Source organism: Amphiprion ocellaris, chromosome 15, assembly GCF_022539595.1.
Source record: "Amphiprion ocellaris isolate individual 3 ecotype Okinawa chromosome 15, ASM2253959v1, whole genome shotgun sequence".
NCBI lineage: Eukaryota > Metazoa > Chordata > Actinopteri > Pomacentridae > Amphiprion > Amphiprion ocellaris.
In genome coordinates, this window is record NC_072780.1 from 9,253,628 (window position 1) to 9,270,662 (window position 17,035).

The 17,035-nt window shown below is 37.5% G+C and overlaps 2 long non-coding RNA genes across 2 annotated transcripts in view; one reads left to right on the top strand and one right to left on the bottom strand.

Annotated features, from left to right (window-relative positions):
- The window catches only part of LOC118469787 (uncharacterized), a 64,163-nt gene extending 60,012 nt beyond the window's left edge, over positions 1-4,151 (top strand). The window contains exons 3-4 of the long non-coding RNA XR_008604239.1: positions 2,604-2,761; positions 3,649-4,151. This is a non-coding gene — a long non-coding RNA (uncharacterized LOC118469787). The remainder of the gene's footprint in view (positions 1-2,603; positions 2,762-3,648) is intronic.
- Positions 3,365-7,571, bottom strand: LOC129350746 (uncharacterized). The gene is made up of 2 exons (XR_008604240.1): positions 4,180-7,571; positions 3,365-3,869 (listed from the first exon to the last, which is right to left on the bottom strand). It is a non-coding gene; the product is annotated as an uncharacterized LOC129350746 (long non-coding RNA).
- Positions 7,572-17,035: the final 9,464 nt, after the last annotated feature.

Sequence of the window (17,035 nt, forward strand, 5' to 3'; positions counted from 1 at the left end):
GGCACGGCACCAATGATCCGTGCCTGTTCCCCATTCATCTTTGCTGCTCGCTCTATGTACAGAACGCCACAAATTACAGCCCTGGTGGATTCACGCTGCTTTAATCCTCAGCAAAACTGCGAGGGGTTATGTGGGGAACCCTGCCAGTTACCTTGGGGGGCGAATGATCTCGCCGACCTACCCCTACTAACCCCAGTGGTCGTACCGCAACAGGAAAAGATCTATCTCTGCTTATTATTGCTCGCACCTCCCACCAGTGGCACGGAAGATGAATCATACCTGTCAATCTTTATCCCTGGTGCAGGGAGGCCATGTTTGTTTATATTGATCAGCAGCATATGTGGCACAGCTGTTGCTGGAGGAGGCTGATGCTGGCAGAGGTTTGTTCACGCTTTCCCTTGGCAACAGTACAGTTGGCAGGCAAGACAGCAAACAGTACACACTCGACTAATCAATACAAACAATGAAGCAGCAAATCAAGAATAATGTTGGAGCAGACAGAAATGAGGGAGAGATTTGATTATTTGGTGCTCAGAATTTTTTTTTTTGCATTGGGATCTGGTAAAATGTGTTTTCGTAATGTTTAACTATCATTCACTGCTTGTGTTTAAGTGAATTTAAACAGTGCATGCAATTTATTATTTACACATTTTTGCGAAGTCACCTCTAGATTCTTTGGAGAAATCGGAGCCCCATGGTTGTCTGTACACTTTATTTTTATGTGCTTTCATTCTTAGTGAATACATGATGTAATAGCTATAGAATTGTCCAATTTGGACTATTGTCAAGTTACACAAGACTTTCAAGTTTTGTTTTCACCTCAAATATAAAATAGCCTTGCAAAATACGAGTGTGGAGATATTATATATAGATAATCACAAATTCACAAACCTCATTTTTTAATTCTCAGTGCAACAGTTCAACAAACCATAGAGATGCAGAATCACATGATTGTGTGAAATTGTAAGTGCAAGTGTAGGCAAATTACTCAAGGTGCAGCATCTGGCAATGATTAGTGGCCATTAATTGGTGTTAACTGGTGCTACTAGTGTTTACAGAGTTGAAGGATAATTAGCTGGGGGTCAACTCAGGGCTGAAATTAACATGTCAGAACTCTGCAGCTGTCTCATGACAACTAGGCGAGGTAGTGGTAGAGTATACCTAATTTTGTTGGCAGGGCAGCAGGATTATGTGGATGTGTGTGTGTGTGTGTGTGTGTGTGTGTGTGTGTGTGTGTGTGTGTGTGTGTGTGTGTGTGTGTGTGTGTGTGTGTGTGTGTGTGTGAGTGTGTGATGAGGATTATTACGAGTATTCACTGAGTGTCTGTTATTGTGTGTTTATGGAAGTGTGTGTATTTTTTGGGACAAACAGATAAAGAAGTGGAGTGTTTATGCTGCATGAGTCACAGTGACAAAAATTAAGCATCTCAAGAATAGCTCTCAGCAGGACCTAAACTTGACGCGCCAGAGTAAACAGCGAAAAAGAAATACTCTCGCCCAGCCAGCCAGTCTGCAGTATGACCATAGGGGGACTTATTTGAGACCCAGCTGCAGCACCTGTACAAACACCAGAACTAAAACTCAGTGTGGGCAGTTACTGCACACAGCCGGGGACATGAGAAAGCTCTGTGTAGGAAGGAATGACGCAGACAAACTACTCTCCGATTGGAGTGTGTTGTGAAAACCTGGTGCTTCATTAAAGGGCAGGTACCATTTAAGTAAGTGTGGATGAGAGAGACACGAATAGCAAGACAGAAGCATCCCTGGTGATGGTAACATTCAGCATAATGCAAGTGCTGCCAAGGATGAACACTTTATGGACTCTAAAAGGGTTCGAGATAAAGAATTAGAGAATAAAACTGAATGTTAACACCAACGCCAAAGAGACATAAGATCACTGTTCCCTCTAAGCTGCGCGTGTGCGCAATTGCGCACTGCTGACACGGTCTCCGTGCACAGAAAATCTGCGCTGCGAACAAAAAAAAAAAATCCAACCTAAATTGAAAATAAAATAAACACGTAACAATTCATTCTGTGCTATTTTTCAATGTGAGTCAGTGAGTGACCGGTGACTGGCTGCTGCAGCCAATGATGCGATTCACATACGTATTTACCATAGACTGTATATAATGGTATTTACGCAGCTAATCAACGTTAGACGTCCTTATGTGCAGCCACCGTTGTTCTCATAGATATGAATGAGTAGATAGGACACGCCCCTTTGAGCTGCGTGCTACAGCGAGGCTAAGCTAGTGGGAGCAAAGTTTCAGTGCATTCCGTTGATGTAAACGGCGTGAAAACGGAAACAAGTATGCCGTCTCACTGTGCTGCATACAGTTACACACTACGTCGTACGATTGAGACAAGGAAACTTGGAATGACTTTTCATAGGTGATGATTCGGATCACAGGAAGTTCTTTAGGACTGCTCTCAAATAATTGAAATGTTACTAAACAAGGTTATACTTATCAAATTAAATAGCTCTGGTCTCCAGTATATTGACGAATTCGGTTCTTTGTACTTAATTTATTAGCATGATTTCTTTTTTAATATGTTGTGTACAGACTTACTTACTTCTCTGTCTACTTTTCTTACTCCATGTAGGTTTCCCAGAGACTATGGGTTGAGGAGGAAGTGGAAGTTTGTCGGCTTAGACCTGTGTCATTCCATCAGTGTTAAACTTCCCGGCTCATCTTGGAAGAGTACGTGCCAGAAAGACCATGACCAAGCAGCCTTGAGATCTTAGACAGCGTCTCCCTCAGGTGGGTGTCAACGGTGTTCACGGTCAGGTCTGTGGTAATCCCGTCAATAAATAAATCAACATGTAACTAAAGCACTCTGTGTATAACGCCATAGTATAGGATGTAGTTCAGAAAATGTCAAAGTATAGTATACTTTACTCAAGAATAACATAGTATGGCCTGTAGTTCATAGTACAGCATGTTGGCAAAAAACCCCATACATTATTATGTGGTTCAAAAAGCGCAAAATGATAGGATGTTGCCTAAAATTGTCATGTATGATATGTGGTTCAAAAAATGTCATAGTGCAGTATATTGTCAAAATAGTATGTAATTCAAGAAAACATCAGAGTACAATATGTCATCTAAAAAATGCCATAGAATAATAATTTCGTTGCACAAGTAAAAGTATAGTAACTTTTAAAACTGTTTGAATTCTTATATGTTGCTAAAAAAACCCAAAAAAAACGTCAGAGTAACATGTCAATTAAAAAAGCCTATAGTATAGTGTGTCGCCCAACAAACATCATAGTATAGCATGTCGCTCTAAAAACGTCACAGTATAGCCTTTAGTCCACAGCTGTCAGTAGGTGAGGAGCAACACAAAAACAGTCCAAACGCTGGTTTCCAGAGGGTTAGACACGTATTTATTTGAAAGAGTAAGTTTACAACAACACAACATGTGAGGGAGTTAAAAACAAATGGGTGTTAGTAAAATAAAAATAAATAAACAGAACTAAAAGTGAACTTCATGTTGACATTGATGGGCATTCCAACCAGGAACAAAGTAAAAGATAATCAATATGAAAAAAAACTCTTCCTGTTCACCTCTTAAAACCCAAAAACACACCGCAGTAGCACCCTAAACTAAAACCACCAATGTGTTCCCTGTTTTCCTTTGTGAACAGTTCAAAGGTCCCTCTCTATCTCCCCACACATCCACCAACCACTGGAACACATCTCCAAAGTTCTGCCGGGCCAGCTCAGCTTCCCCTCAGAAGAAGTTCCACCACCTGCCAGATGAAGGAGCCTTTTGAGAGGCAGCTGGCATCGTGATTGGACTGTACTTTGGTCTGTTCCAATCCAGCTTCAGCTCCAGAGACGGCAGGTGGAACGAGTCAACGGAGGCCTGGTGGACGAAGGCATGCAGCTGAGTACAATCCAGAAAACAACAGAGGAGGAGTGCAGGGCCAGAACAAACAGAGTAGCATCGTATGTCTCTTAGAAAACATCATAGTATAGCCTTTGGTATGAAAAAACGCCATCATTTACATCGTATATTGTACAAATAACAAGTCAAAGGAAAGAGACATCAACTGTAGAATTGTAGTAATTGTGGGCTGACTGATTTACTGATTATCAGTATTTTATTTTTTACTGATTTACGGTAATAAACACATTTAAAAATGGTGCTACTTTGGCTCTCAACCTTTATCTACCTGTGGTCGCTCTGTCTTCTGGAGTGATTTGATTGGTTATACGTCACGAATAAAACTCCTTTAACATCTGTAAACAAAACAAAAACGTATCAACAAAGTTTTCTGTTAGAGTTTGTGTTCTTCTAAGTTTAACTCCAAGATTTTAAGTACTTTCATTTACTGCAAATGAATATCTACTCCAAATGTCTCACTAATAATCATTATCAGCCTTAAAAACCCACAAAACACCCCTCTATACTCGACCAAACTTAGTACAGTCCGGTTCCCCCTTCTATCAGTCTGCTTGGAATCTTCCACTTCCTGTTTGTCAAAGTGGCCTTCTACCTGGACAGGTTTTGTTGGAGCTCATGCAACAAACATTTTGGGTAACTGCACTTAGAGTCTGTTTTCATGAGACTGAGTTAAGATGTGTAGCTCTGTCATTAAATAGGAAATTATTCCTCAGAATTCACAGAGAAAAGTCTGAAATGTTTGCTAGGTTAGCGTCCCACATGTACTTTGGCTCAGCTAAAGCCAACTCTCTCCAACTTCTGGATCTCTTGAGTTGCTTGTTGTTAAAATATCTTGCTATAGTTGGTGAAGCTCAGAAAGTCTGAGATGTTTATTGAAAATAAGCTCATTCTAAAGTCTGATCTGAACTGTCCTCTTTTGTTTTAACTTTCCCTAAACTTAGGAGTTAATGACAGAGCAGCACATTCAGACTCAGTCTCATTTATGTAGACATTAAACTTCAGTGTCATTCATTGATGTTAAAGTGCAGTTTTTCAAATGTTTGTTGCACATGCTCCCGACCAAACCAGTCCAAGTGGAAGACGATGTGAAGAGAAAGCTCCAGAGGATGAATATCACACATTTACGTTGGAAATAAATGTCCTTTAATTAGACATTGTCATGCAAAATTTGGATTTCCCTTCAATGATGTTCAAATCTTTGTTGAGTGTTTTGTTGATGTTGGTTTCTAAATGTATTTTGACACTCGGCCCCAAAGATTAAAACCTTCTATGGCTCACAAGCTGCAACAATTGACACATTATCAACTATCTTTCTGACTAAACTAAGATAAAAAGTGAAAGACTGCCTGATTCCCCCATCATGAATGTAAATCTTTTTGATTTTTATGACAGTAAACTGAATATATTTGGGTTTGACATTTTATAAACCAAAACAAGAAATGAATTACTGGAGAAAACAATCAACAGATTAATGGTCAAAGAAAATGTGTTATCCAACATATATGGCTGAATTACTCCAACATTACAACATACATACAATTTGAATTCAATTTTATTTATATAACCACAATTACAGGTCAAATTGTCTCAAGACACTTTATTTTTCAATTTTTTGTCATATTTAAAATATGACAAAGTAAGAAATTTAAACCTTTTGACTAATCCAATTTATTATTTGGTCCTTAAGAGACTAATCGACAACTAAAATAACTTTCTCCACTAAAGCTAATAAACATGAGGTCAAATAGAAGGAACAGTTTTAAATACTGCAGTCCCACGATGGCAAGAATAAAGTTTGTCAACAAAAAGTAAATCTGCTGGTGGATTCCATTAAAGTCCTAATAAACGATAATAAAGTGTGATACTAAAGGTATAAGTAAAGATATCAAGTTGAAATCTGGATGGAGGTTGATAAAAGTTGACCTCCCTTCATTTCTCTGGAGTGACTCCATGGATTTTATGGATGGTGGTTAAAGACCTGCTCTTCTAGTGGTCTTCCTTCTAGTCGCTGTAAAAAGTCACTCCATCCTGGCCGACTTCAACACCTCTTCATGACAAGTTGTTCTGCCTCTGACCTGGTGGAAACTCCAGAAACTCGGGAAAACTCGTGGAGACTCGAAGAACTCGTGGAGACTCGAAGAACTCGTCGGGCGGGGGAAGGTGTGGTGGGTGGTGGGGGGAGGTGGGGGAGTAGAGGGGGGAGGCCGCCACCCACCTCCCCGCCTACTCTCCGCCCTGACTCCACCCAGACTCCGCCTTGGCCCCACCCATGTGGTCACTTGAGGAACTACGATGTCAAAGGGACGACGAAATTATCTCTTTTTATCTGATCTGTAGCTCAGTGAGTTAAGGATTTGCCTATGGAGCTGCAGGTCGCTGGTTCAAGACCAGACCCTTCTTAAGTTTTATCAAAATCCTGACAAAGACAAACAAAGAAAACTGCCGGTGGCGGGTCTTGAACCTGCGACCCTCCGCTTGGGAGTCTGTCTTCTTATCCCCTGAGCTACTTGCTCAGATACTAATTCTTCTTTTTTTTGCGCATTTATCATCTATTTTTTGTCGTTTTCGAGTTTTTTTTTAACTTGAGTCTCGACTCGACCGTTTTTCTCAGGAGGCTGGACTTCAGCCTTTGTGCTGGAGGGTTGAACCCTCAGTTCTAAGACTTTCCAAGCCTCCACACCTCCCGAGTCCTCAGGACCTGAGCTTTCACACAGTCTCAGGGCTGATATCTTCCAAGTTCCTCAGTAGTTCTCTGTTAGTTTGAACCTTCAGACAGTCTGAGGACTGAAATCCGAAAAGTTCTTGAGTAGTTCTCTGTTAGTTTGAACCTTCAGACAGTCTGAGGACTGAAATTTTAAAAGTTTCTCAGTACTTCTCTGTTAGTTTGAACTTTCTGGTTAACAGAAGCCTTAAAACTTGTGACGATGAGTCTTGATTTCACATTTAGACCATCCATCTGAGTTCTTCTCAGACCTTCACCTGTGGGTTTTTAGAAATCCTCAACAAACTTTGATTCTCTTCACTGAACAGTAAAGTTTGTGGAGATCAGAAGGTAACATTAGTTTGATAAATGCCTTCAACTACTAGTAGACTTTATCTGGAAAGCAGTTTTCTGAAATGAGTTCTTAGTAAATCTGTCCACAATCAAACCAAGAACATAGAAAGAGGAAATGTTTGAAGAAACAACTTGATGTTTTCATTTCAGACGAGAAAACACTTCAAGGCCTTTATGTGTTTTTACTCTTTTTGATCGTTTTATTGTCTCTTCTGTTTAATTTGATCTTCTAAAGTCTAACTGGTGTCTTTTCAGATGTTTTGTCTTTAGTTTGATTCTTCTTAAATGTTTAGTTTTGCTTTTTTCTCACCTTTTATTCTTTTCTAATGTCTGATTTGATTTCGAAATGTTTTGTCTTTCTAATGTTTAATTGTTTTTTCAAATGTTTTATCGGCTTGTTTGAATTTTTTTCCCCAATTTTTTTTCAATATTTTGTTTGTTTAATATAGTTAAACATTAAATACAATTAAATTCTATTAAACAGACAAAATATTGAATTAGATAATTAAACAAGATACAATACATGTAACTATGAAATTAAACAGAATTTTTCAAATACAAATATTCAAAATTAAAGACAAAATATTTTCGATAATTAAACATTCAAAAAATACAATTAAACAAGAAGAATATTAAACATTTAAAAAAAATACAAAATATTTAATTAGATTATTAAACCTTTAAAAAGAGAAAACATTTAATTAAAAAATTAAATGTTTAATCAGAAAATTACATCTTAAAGACAATAAAACTTCAAATAGGAATTAAACAGAAAATACAATAAAGCGTTTAAAAAGAAAATTAAACATTAAGAGGTGGTAAAACATTTAAAAAGAAAAACCGTCAAGATTTAATCGAAAAATTCAATATTGGGAAAGAAAAAAAAATTCAATTTTGTTTAATTTCATAATTACATGTATTGTATCTTATCTAATTATCTAATTCAATATTTTGTCTTTTTAATAGAATTTAATTGTATTTAATGTTTAACTATATTAAACAGACAAAACATTGAATTAGATAATTAAACAAGATACAATACATGTAATTATGAAATTAAACAAAATTTTTCAAATACAAATATTAAAAATTACAGATAAAATACTTTCAATAATTAAACATTCAAAAAATACTTTTTAATAATAAACCTTTTTAAAAGTTTTATTGTATTAAATTTTATTTATTTAATTGCTTTTTGTTACGTAGTTTATTTCTTTAATCTTCTTTTTCTGTCAAGATTTTAACCCCAACCTTAAAAATGAAATAAACCCTTAAATCACAATGAAAATACTTCTGTTGTCACAATCATGAGTTAGTCAATTATTCAGTTTATCAATTCAACTTTATTTGTTTAGCACCTTTTACACAGATGACAAAACTAAACAAGCAAAGAGGAAAAAAACTATGCTAAAACTAGGATTAAAACTCAAAAAAAAAAAAACCAAGATTTAACATGGTAATAAAATATGTTGTGTCCAGGGGATGGAGGGAGTTTATTGAACTCTTCTTGGGCTTACATGGTAAATCATTTAAAATATAAACTTGATATTCAGTCTAAGGAAACTGCAGAGCGACAGAAGAACCAACAATATCTCCTGTTTTCTCCTTTAATGAGTCGACTCTTCTTGTGCTTTCAGACCAAAGAACTACAGACTCTTCACAACCTGCTCAAACTCTTGGTACAGGACCTCACCACACGGGTCAAGAAGGTTTCCGTCTCATTTCTACTCTGAAGCTCACCTTCTCCTGCTCAAACTGCTGACAAATGTTTCTGCTGCTCTAAAGTCTGGTCTCCAGAGCTTCCTAAAAACTCTCAAAGTCTCTTCTGCTGCAGGTTGCTTTGTAGAACTGTTCCAGAAAACCTCACTAAACCACAAGGAGGGGCCTCAAGATAGTCGTCCAAATGAAACCATACAAAAACCAAACTAGCACAACCCAAACGCTAAAGTCTCCTGCAGCCTACCAGAGAACCTCTGAGAACAGAGAATCAGGACAGGAACTCTTACCTTCTGGACAACCAACAATGGTTCACCAACAAGAATACAGAATGTGTCTGACCAAAAACCTCTAAAGACTCACTACAGCCAAGATAAAGACACAACTCAGCTGCACCAAATCCACTAATCACTGCACACATTAGCACCATGTGCTAACTGTGGCTGAAGAACCACATTTACCAAGACAACTATCCAGTACAAAGCCCTAAAACACACCAAGAAACACATTAAAGTCTATTTCACTGCTGGAAGCTGCAAACCAACGCCTAAAGAACAAATTAAAGCAATGGAGCCAAACCCAGTTCAGTGGTGAAGAGAAGCAGAGGAAATGTTTGTCTGCAGCTAAATAAAGCAGGAAGACACTGAGCTGCTCAGGTGTTCCTGATAACACCAAGCTGCTCAGGTGTTCCTGATAACACCAAGCAGCCACCTGGACAGCCAATAGGAACACAGCTTACTGGAAGTCCAGGGGCTGGGTTAGTGAAGGAAATTTAATTTAAAGTTGAAGCAGAAAGTTAACAAAGAAAGTTGAAAACCACCTTCTGATACTTGAAATCTCTGAGTTTTCACACAAAGAACACCTGAACATGTCAAACTGGCTTCATAGTAGAACCATCATTGTAAAAACATCATAGTATGATGTGTTGCTCAAAAAACATTAGGACCCGGCTGTCAGGGGACAAACATGTAAGAAACATGAGAACATAGAGAACCCAACCAGTAGGTCACAGTTTATCATCCCCCAGTCATCTCCTGAAGTCCATATGGTGAGAGACATCAGTATCTGGTTGTTAATTTACCAGAGGATGCTTATAATCATGCTGATGTGGTCTGTACTCTACAGTATTTTAGCGACTCAATAAATGCCTAAGTTGTTTGTTGTTTTTTTTTTTTTAAAAGCTTTTTAGTTTTTAATAAACATTTCTTTAATAGCCTATATGTAATCAATAAATGGCCTTTGCCTATCTTAAGAAAAACTCACTCAGAACTCTGATATGTTAACAGCACTAAATAAATCAATAAATACATGCATACACACAAAAATAAGTTAATACATTAACTGTGTTAAGATAAGATTTAGATTTTTAAAAAAGTTGTTTATGTTTTTGCAGAATCCAGTATTGCTCACTGGTTGGTCATTACATTTTATTAGTTTGATTTCACTGTTTAAAACGATGCCACCTCTTTTCAGACAGAACCTGTGATAATAAAACAATACAAAATTTTTAGTTCCGTGTTAATAAAGCACTTAAAGCTTTAAGTATGGCTAAATGCTTTTTTCAAAATTAAATATATCACTCCTTAGGTGGTAGTGGCCCCAAGTTCAGTAAAGTTGGAAAGATATTCACAGATTGGGACTTCCAGCATCAATAACTCATTAGATATAGGTTGTCAAAACATAAACGGTGCCTCTTTCCCATTGTTGCAAGGTAGACAATGTGCTACAAGCCCAGTTTTATCAAAAGTAGCTGTCTTTCAAGCTACAGGAATAACATTGGTGTCTATGGAGTGAACAGGGTCCGTCTGCAATTTGCAAAACCACTGCAACAGTAAAGAGAGACAAATATTCAATAACTTCACTCTGATACATTGTAGTGTCACTAAAATCACTGCAGCCTTCAACTGGCTCCTGTTGACAAAGTGTTTTAACAGAAATGTAAATGCTGTAATTTGATTCTTTTAATGAACCATGTAACTTGAATGGATGTGATGCTGGTGTGACCACAGTGCACACGTCTGATGTTGCTCACAGTGGTCCAAGGGACGCTCAGGGAGTTTGTGTGTTTGCTCACACTCATGAAAAATTACAGGGAACATTGCATAAGATGTCCTTTATGGTCTCTGGATGCTTGTTCTGAAATGACTGAATGAATGAAAGATAGTGGAAAGACCTCGTCGTGTTCTTAGCAATACAATGTCACATGTTTATAGTGACACCATTAATTTCCCTTGTTCTTATATATTATATATTATTTTGGTGACTGTGAAGTTTAGAAGTTGATTGTTAACTACGCTCAACCTACATTTAGCTAGTCTCTACACCTCAAGTTTTTTGTTCAGTTAGAAACTTGCAGTCATTTTTGAAACAATGGATCCTTGATTTCAGACAGAAAGTATACAAAGCAAAGCTTCTTTTTCTTGTGCTAACATTAGCTCCCTGAGTTGGCTTAAAATGCTGCTTCTTGCTGACTTTTTATGTTGAACTCTAGGTGCACTTGGTAACTCCATACGTACACTGATAGCCACAACATTAAAGCGATCTAATATTGTGTAGGTCTACTTTGTGCCGCATTGACCTTTTGGGGCCTTAAGCTCTGCTCTTTGCTGGTGTCTTACGGTGTCTGGAACCAGGATGTTGGCAATGGATCTTTTTGGTCCTGAGGTTTGCTGCACAGGGCTTCTGTAGATCAGGTTTGTTTAGGTGCATCCTGCAAATACTTGATCATATTGGGACCTTGGGAGTTTGAAAGTTGAGTCAAACATGAACTTTTTGCTGTGTTCCTCCAGTTTGTGGTGCAGCAGGGTGCATTGTCCTGCTGCTGTCGGGTTCATTTGTTGTTAAAGCGGAGTGGAGTAAGTGTCAGAGTAACATCTATATGAATGCCAGGACCCAAGGTTTCCCAGCAGAATATTGCATCGTAACAACATGATCAATGTTATTTTCTTTACCTGTTAGTGGTTTTAATGTTGTGGCTTATTGATGTACGGGTCCCAGACAAGCCAACAAACAAAAATCTGCACCTGCTTCGACCAAATATACTGTTTCTTTTCTTCACAAAGACATTTGACACAACAGATTTGTACATACTAGCTAGATAAAGCATCCGTTTTCTGTATTTGATGATTTTTTTTATTTTATGATCAGCTCCATTTTCTACCTGGAAACCATTTTTTGTCAAGTCTTTGACAGCTGCTGCAGATCACAAAGGGATGTCTGGTGTGATAGCCTAGACACATCCAAACCCTCCCCACACTAGAGGATAACTCCCAGCCATCAGAGTCACCAGGCGCCGATATAGGATAATGACTGGAGCGAAACGGGACTAAATCCATTGTACGATAACTTATCTCTTTAGGTCTGTGGGACTTTTTTTTTTATTATATGAGCCCTTGCATTTCATAAACCCCAAATTCATTTCAGTCTGTGTCTGTGCTGATACAGTTTCCCCATGAACGAGAGGGGAAACTCTGGAGCTGGGAGATAGAGAGGGGAGAGAATCCACCACACACTGCAGACATTGCGGGAAAACTGAGATAAGAATATTAAACAGGAGAAAGAATTGTGTCTTCTCCTCCAAACCAATAACATGACAGAGAGGATGGAAATGAAAAGGGGACACTCAACTCCAGTCTCTAAGAATTCTTCTGACAAATTTTAGAAGGCAGAATGTGTTTCTGAGACACTGTTTTATGGAACACTATTTCAGTTCAATCATGCAGCTTTCTTTGATTCTATTAGGGCAATCTGAATAAACTGAGACTTGGGTACTAAATCAACCTTGTGATATGGTCCAATGAAAGTTAAAAAAAATAAAAAATGCATTAAAATTTTGGCACTGCCAAATATATATGACCAAAATTATTCTGCAACAATCCACATCTAGAAACCAACTAATCTCCATCCAGCATGAGATGTTGCAGAACACACTGGATGCATTTTCAAAACATCAGAAACTCATAAATTATAGGAACTACTGAAGTGTCTTAATCTTATATTCCTTAGAGTTAATGCTGTATAGTCTTGACAGAGATTGTGACTAAAATTCTATAGATCTATCTCACATGGGCTGGCATGAATAAACCTTTAATATCTCTACTATTATGTGGTGTGCAGGAGCCTTAAGCTCCTTTTAAAACCAGGACCCCACTTAACAAGATCTTAAACAGGTGGATTATTGTCGTGTCCACACGAGTGCTTTTTGTTGACTGTTAATCATCACCTTGCTTTGAAATATTTAAAGTAAGACATGAAAATGTGGAAAGACAATTTTGCTGTTTACAACTGACAGTCAGAAAATTAATCAGTCCCCCTGATGATGACTGCAAATTGCCCAAGATTATGTTGACACGTCTTCATTGCCTCATGTAGGAGGAGGCGATCACAGCAGAGCTGCCATTTAGCCTGCCAATGGCCCCGGGGGATTCTTCTTCTCTAGCATTCTTTTTAATGTCTGGCAATTAAAGGCCGACTAACTGCCGGAGAGGAGGAGAGATGGAGGGAGAGAGGAGAGGAGATGATCTGGGTGACTTGGTGTAAAAGAGTGAGGTTCGGAGAGACGGAAAAGTAAGACAGAAGTGACATAGAGACTAGGATACACACACAGATTGATCTAACTACAAACAAACTAAAAACCACAGGATCATGTCAGGAAACAGCCAAAGCTTAACTCTATTTTGTACTGTCTACGTAGTCACTTAAAACAGCAAGGCTGAAATTCCATTTGATTTAACAAGGATTATTCAGTCATAGGTGAAATTTTCACCTCACTCCAACAGACCCTGGGGGAAAACCCTCTCATCTCCTTTAAAGTCTTATCTATACATTTCAATGTTATGCACAGGCCATACACTGCTGCTGTTGATCAGGCAATCCATCCTGCCTAGTTTTCATTCACAGTAGCAGTTGATGCTAATGCTTTCCATATCTATCAGTGTGACAGGCACAGCACGTTGGTTTGTTTCACTCAACGGGAGAAATTAATCACACACATTTAGTATAACAAGAGAACATTTGAGCTCTGCATTAACTGCACTCACGCTGCTTTTGATGGCCATATTAAGACAATAGTTTCAGGCTTCTCATTGAGGCTATTTGTTAACAGGCCTAACTTAACTGTCACAGCAGCTTTTTGGGTAACATGCGTTTGTATGTCTCTATGCATTTACAGTGTGAAATTATGAAAAGTTAAAGAACAGGGCCTAATGATATGGTGTAATTTCAGGATCATGCTCTGAAAAGCCTTTTATATGAACGTGGTTTGCAATTTTATATTTGGTGGGCAACATTTCTCCGGATAAAAATATCATCCTTGACAAGTGTCAAATACTCAAATACTTGTTTCTCCATCAAGGGCATTGTTAAAGTGCTCACTATGAATGACAGTTTCATGTAAAGCATAATACAGCCACATTATAGACAGATTACATCTATTAGTTACTGCTGTGCTGCATGCAAATGGCATACCCATGGGAGAGCAGAAAATCATTTTAAACTTCAATAAGTTACAAGCGGTGGCAAGTCTACCCATAATCTGCACAAAGCCCCAGGCAGCAATGAGGCTGGATGCAATTAGGGGGAAATAAAATTCCACATAGTAAACAAAGAAAAAAAATGTTTAAAAAAAAAAAAAAAAAAAAAAAGACTGATGAAAGAAAAATGAACATTGTGGAATAAGATTGCTTCATCTTTGATGAGGTCTGCTGTTGCTTCATTTTAATTGTCACAGCACAAAGCTTTTATTTTCAACACAGCTAACTGTGCCATTGGTAATAATCTGACAAGGCAACAATGACTAAAGGCCAACATGTCAACTGAATCTGACTATTTAATTAATTTAACATGTGTCTTTGTCACTCTAAAAATGTATTTTAGGAAGATTCAAGGATGCAGTCACCCTTTCATGTAACACACAGGTGTGCACAGTGTTCTTATTGATCATCTTTTGCAGCGGTGGAGGATTCAAACCATTTCAGTGAAATATTTTAGGCTGAAATTCCTCTCAATAAAAAATGCTCTTACTTAATATTAGCACAAGTAAAAACAAGTTTTCCAAACTTTTACTTAAACATATTGGCAACAAAACTATGCAGAATAGTCCAAGTCTGGCTTTTTATGTTATTATTTTTGATGTAGTCATTTAATTTAGATAATTTTGTAGTTCCTTTCAATTTAATTAATTTGTCCTACCTGACATACAGCTGATGATTTAATCTATATGTCTATATTTATTATGCCAACTATAGATCCACAAAGTAACAAATAGAGGTGCAAGAAGTATTCAGATCCATTACTTAAGTAAAAGTACCAAAAGCATTCCTTTACAAGTAAAAATCCTGCATAGAATAATGAAAAGCATTTGAGTATTAACAACTAAAAATATTAAAGTGGTACAGTAGAAGTAGTTCTTTGGTCACTCTGACTGATATACTCTATGCTGATATACTGACATTATTACATTATTAACAGATAAACATCTGTAAGCAGCACATTACTGTTGCAGCTGCATGACATAGAGCTAGTCTGAACTACAGTTAGGTTTAAGGGACAGCAGATGATTATTGGAGAGGAAAGAAGAAAAGGTTCAGATACAAAAAATCTGGACTTTTTGTACACTGTTGATTTAAGGTGACGAATTTGATCACTTGAACATTTACAGGAATTAAACCATGTGGGAAGATTATATTTTTATATATATATATATATATATATATATATATATATATATATATATATATATATATATATATATATATATATATATATATATATATATTAGGGCTGCAACTAACGATTACAACTGAACAACTGAACTACAGTTAGTTACACAATTGATTAATCGGCCGATTATTTTTTTTGATTAATCGATGAATCGGATAAAAAAAACAGAGGCCTCATGTCAGTGACCATCATGTTGAGGAGTCAGAACAGCTGCTTGCTGTGGTGGACATGATGTCTTGCTCATCATGAAGCCTGTCATTTTTTGCTGTTGATGAAATGAGAAAGATAGTATAGTTTGAGTATGTATTATAGCACAATTTACAACTCAGTAATTATCTTGTTTTATTTGCAGTATTAGGCTAAGGCATGTAAGTAGTCCAAAGAGCAAAACACAAAGTACGCATGCACACACACACACACACACACACGCACACACACACACACACACACACACACACACACACACACACACACACACACACACACACACACACACACACACGTGCCCTATCACTGTCATTAGTCAGCTAACAAACAAACGCTAGCATCAGGCGAGTTACCAGAGAGACTAACGTTACGTTTCCTCACTTAAAAACGGAACAAACGTAGGATACTGTAGTGACTTACCTGCTCTTGAGCTCCTTCATCCTCATCAGAGACTCCAACCGTTTCCGTTTCAGGTGCTGCATCATCATCGTGGTGCTCCCGTACATCATATCACTTTTGTAAAGCTTGCATGTTACGCGTGTTTTTTGTTTTGTGAAGCGTGAAATGCTGCCACACTTTTGAGGATTTCGGTCTGACTGTTTTCTCCGTGTCGGTCATGTTTCGTTGAAATTACTCTGAATTTACTTTCGCTTTACCGCCACCTCGCTCTGTTCAACTCGCTCTACAGGTGGATTTATTTAAAAACAACAAACTTTATTTCAGTCAGCCAGCATTGACAAAGCTCTGCAGGTGAAGTAAACGGCTCCGCGACATGGTGAGTGACGCATGAATCGCGCGACACAACGAATAGTTGTGTCGCGCAACGAATAGATAATGAAATTCATTGCCAACGCTTTTAATAATCGATTATTATCGATTTTATCGATTCGTTGTTGCAGCCCTAATATATATATATATATATATATATATATATATATATAAAGGAAAAAAGGAAATACAAATAGCCTACCTTCATCTTCGGCTGCCATATGATTGCAGCCCAGTGGACATTACAGTAATTTTATCCCGCTAATCTCTTTCTTGTCAGATGGGGCCTACTATTTTACAATTTTCAAAACATACCCTAATTTTAGAAAAAAAAAGTTGGATTTGTAGGGTCAAGAAGTACAAATTAATGTTCTCTGTTTATAAATACTATATATTCTGCAGTTTGGGGATACAGGATTTTGCTGTTACGCTCTTTTACTCTATAATATGACATTAAACTATTTATATTGAAAGATTGTTTAAAAAAAGAAAAAAGGAAACTCTATCTCTCCACTTCATCTTTCTGTGGTCTCTTTATCAGCTTTGGCGTTCTTCGTCTTCTTCTTCTTCTCCTTCTCCTTCTCCTTCTCCTTCTCCTTCTCCTTCTCCTTCTCCTTCTCCTTCTCCTTCTTCTTCTCCTTCTTCTTCTTCTTCTTCT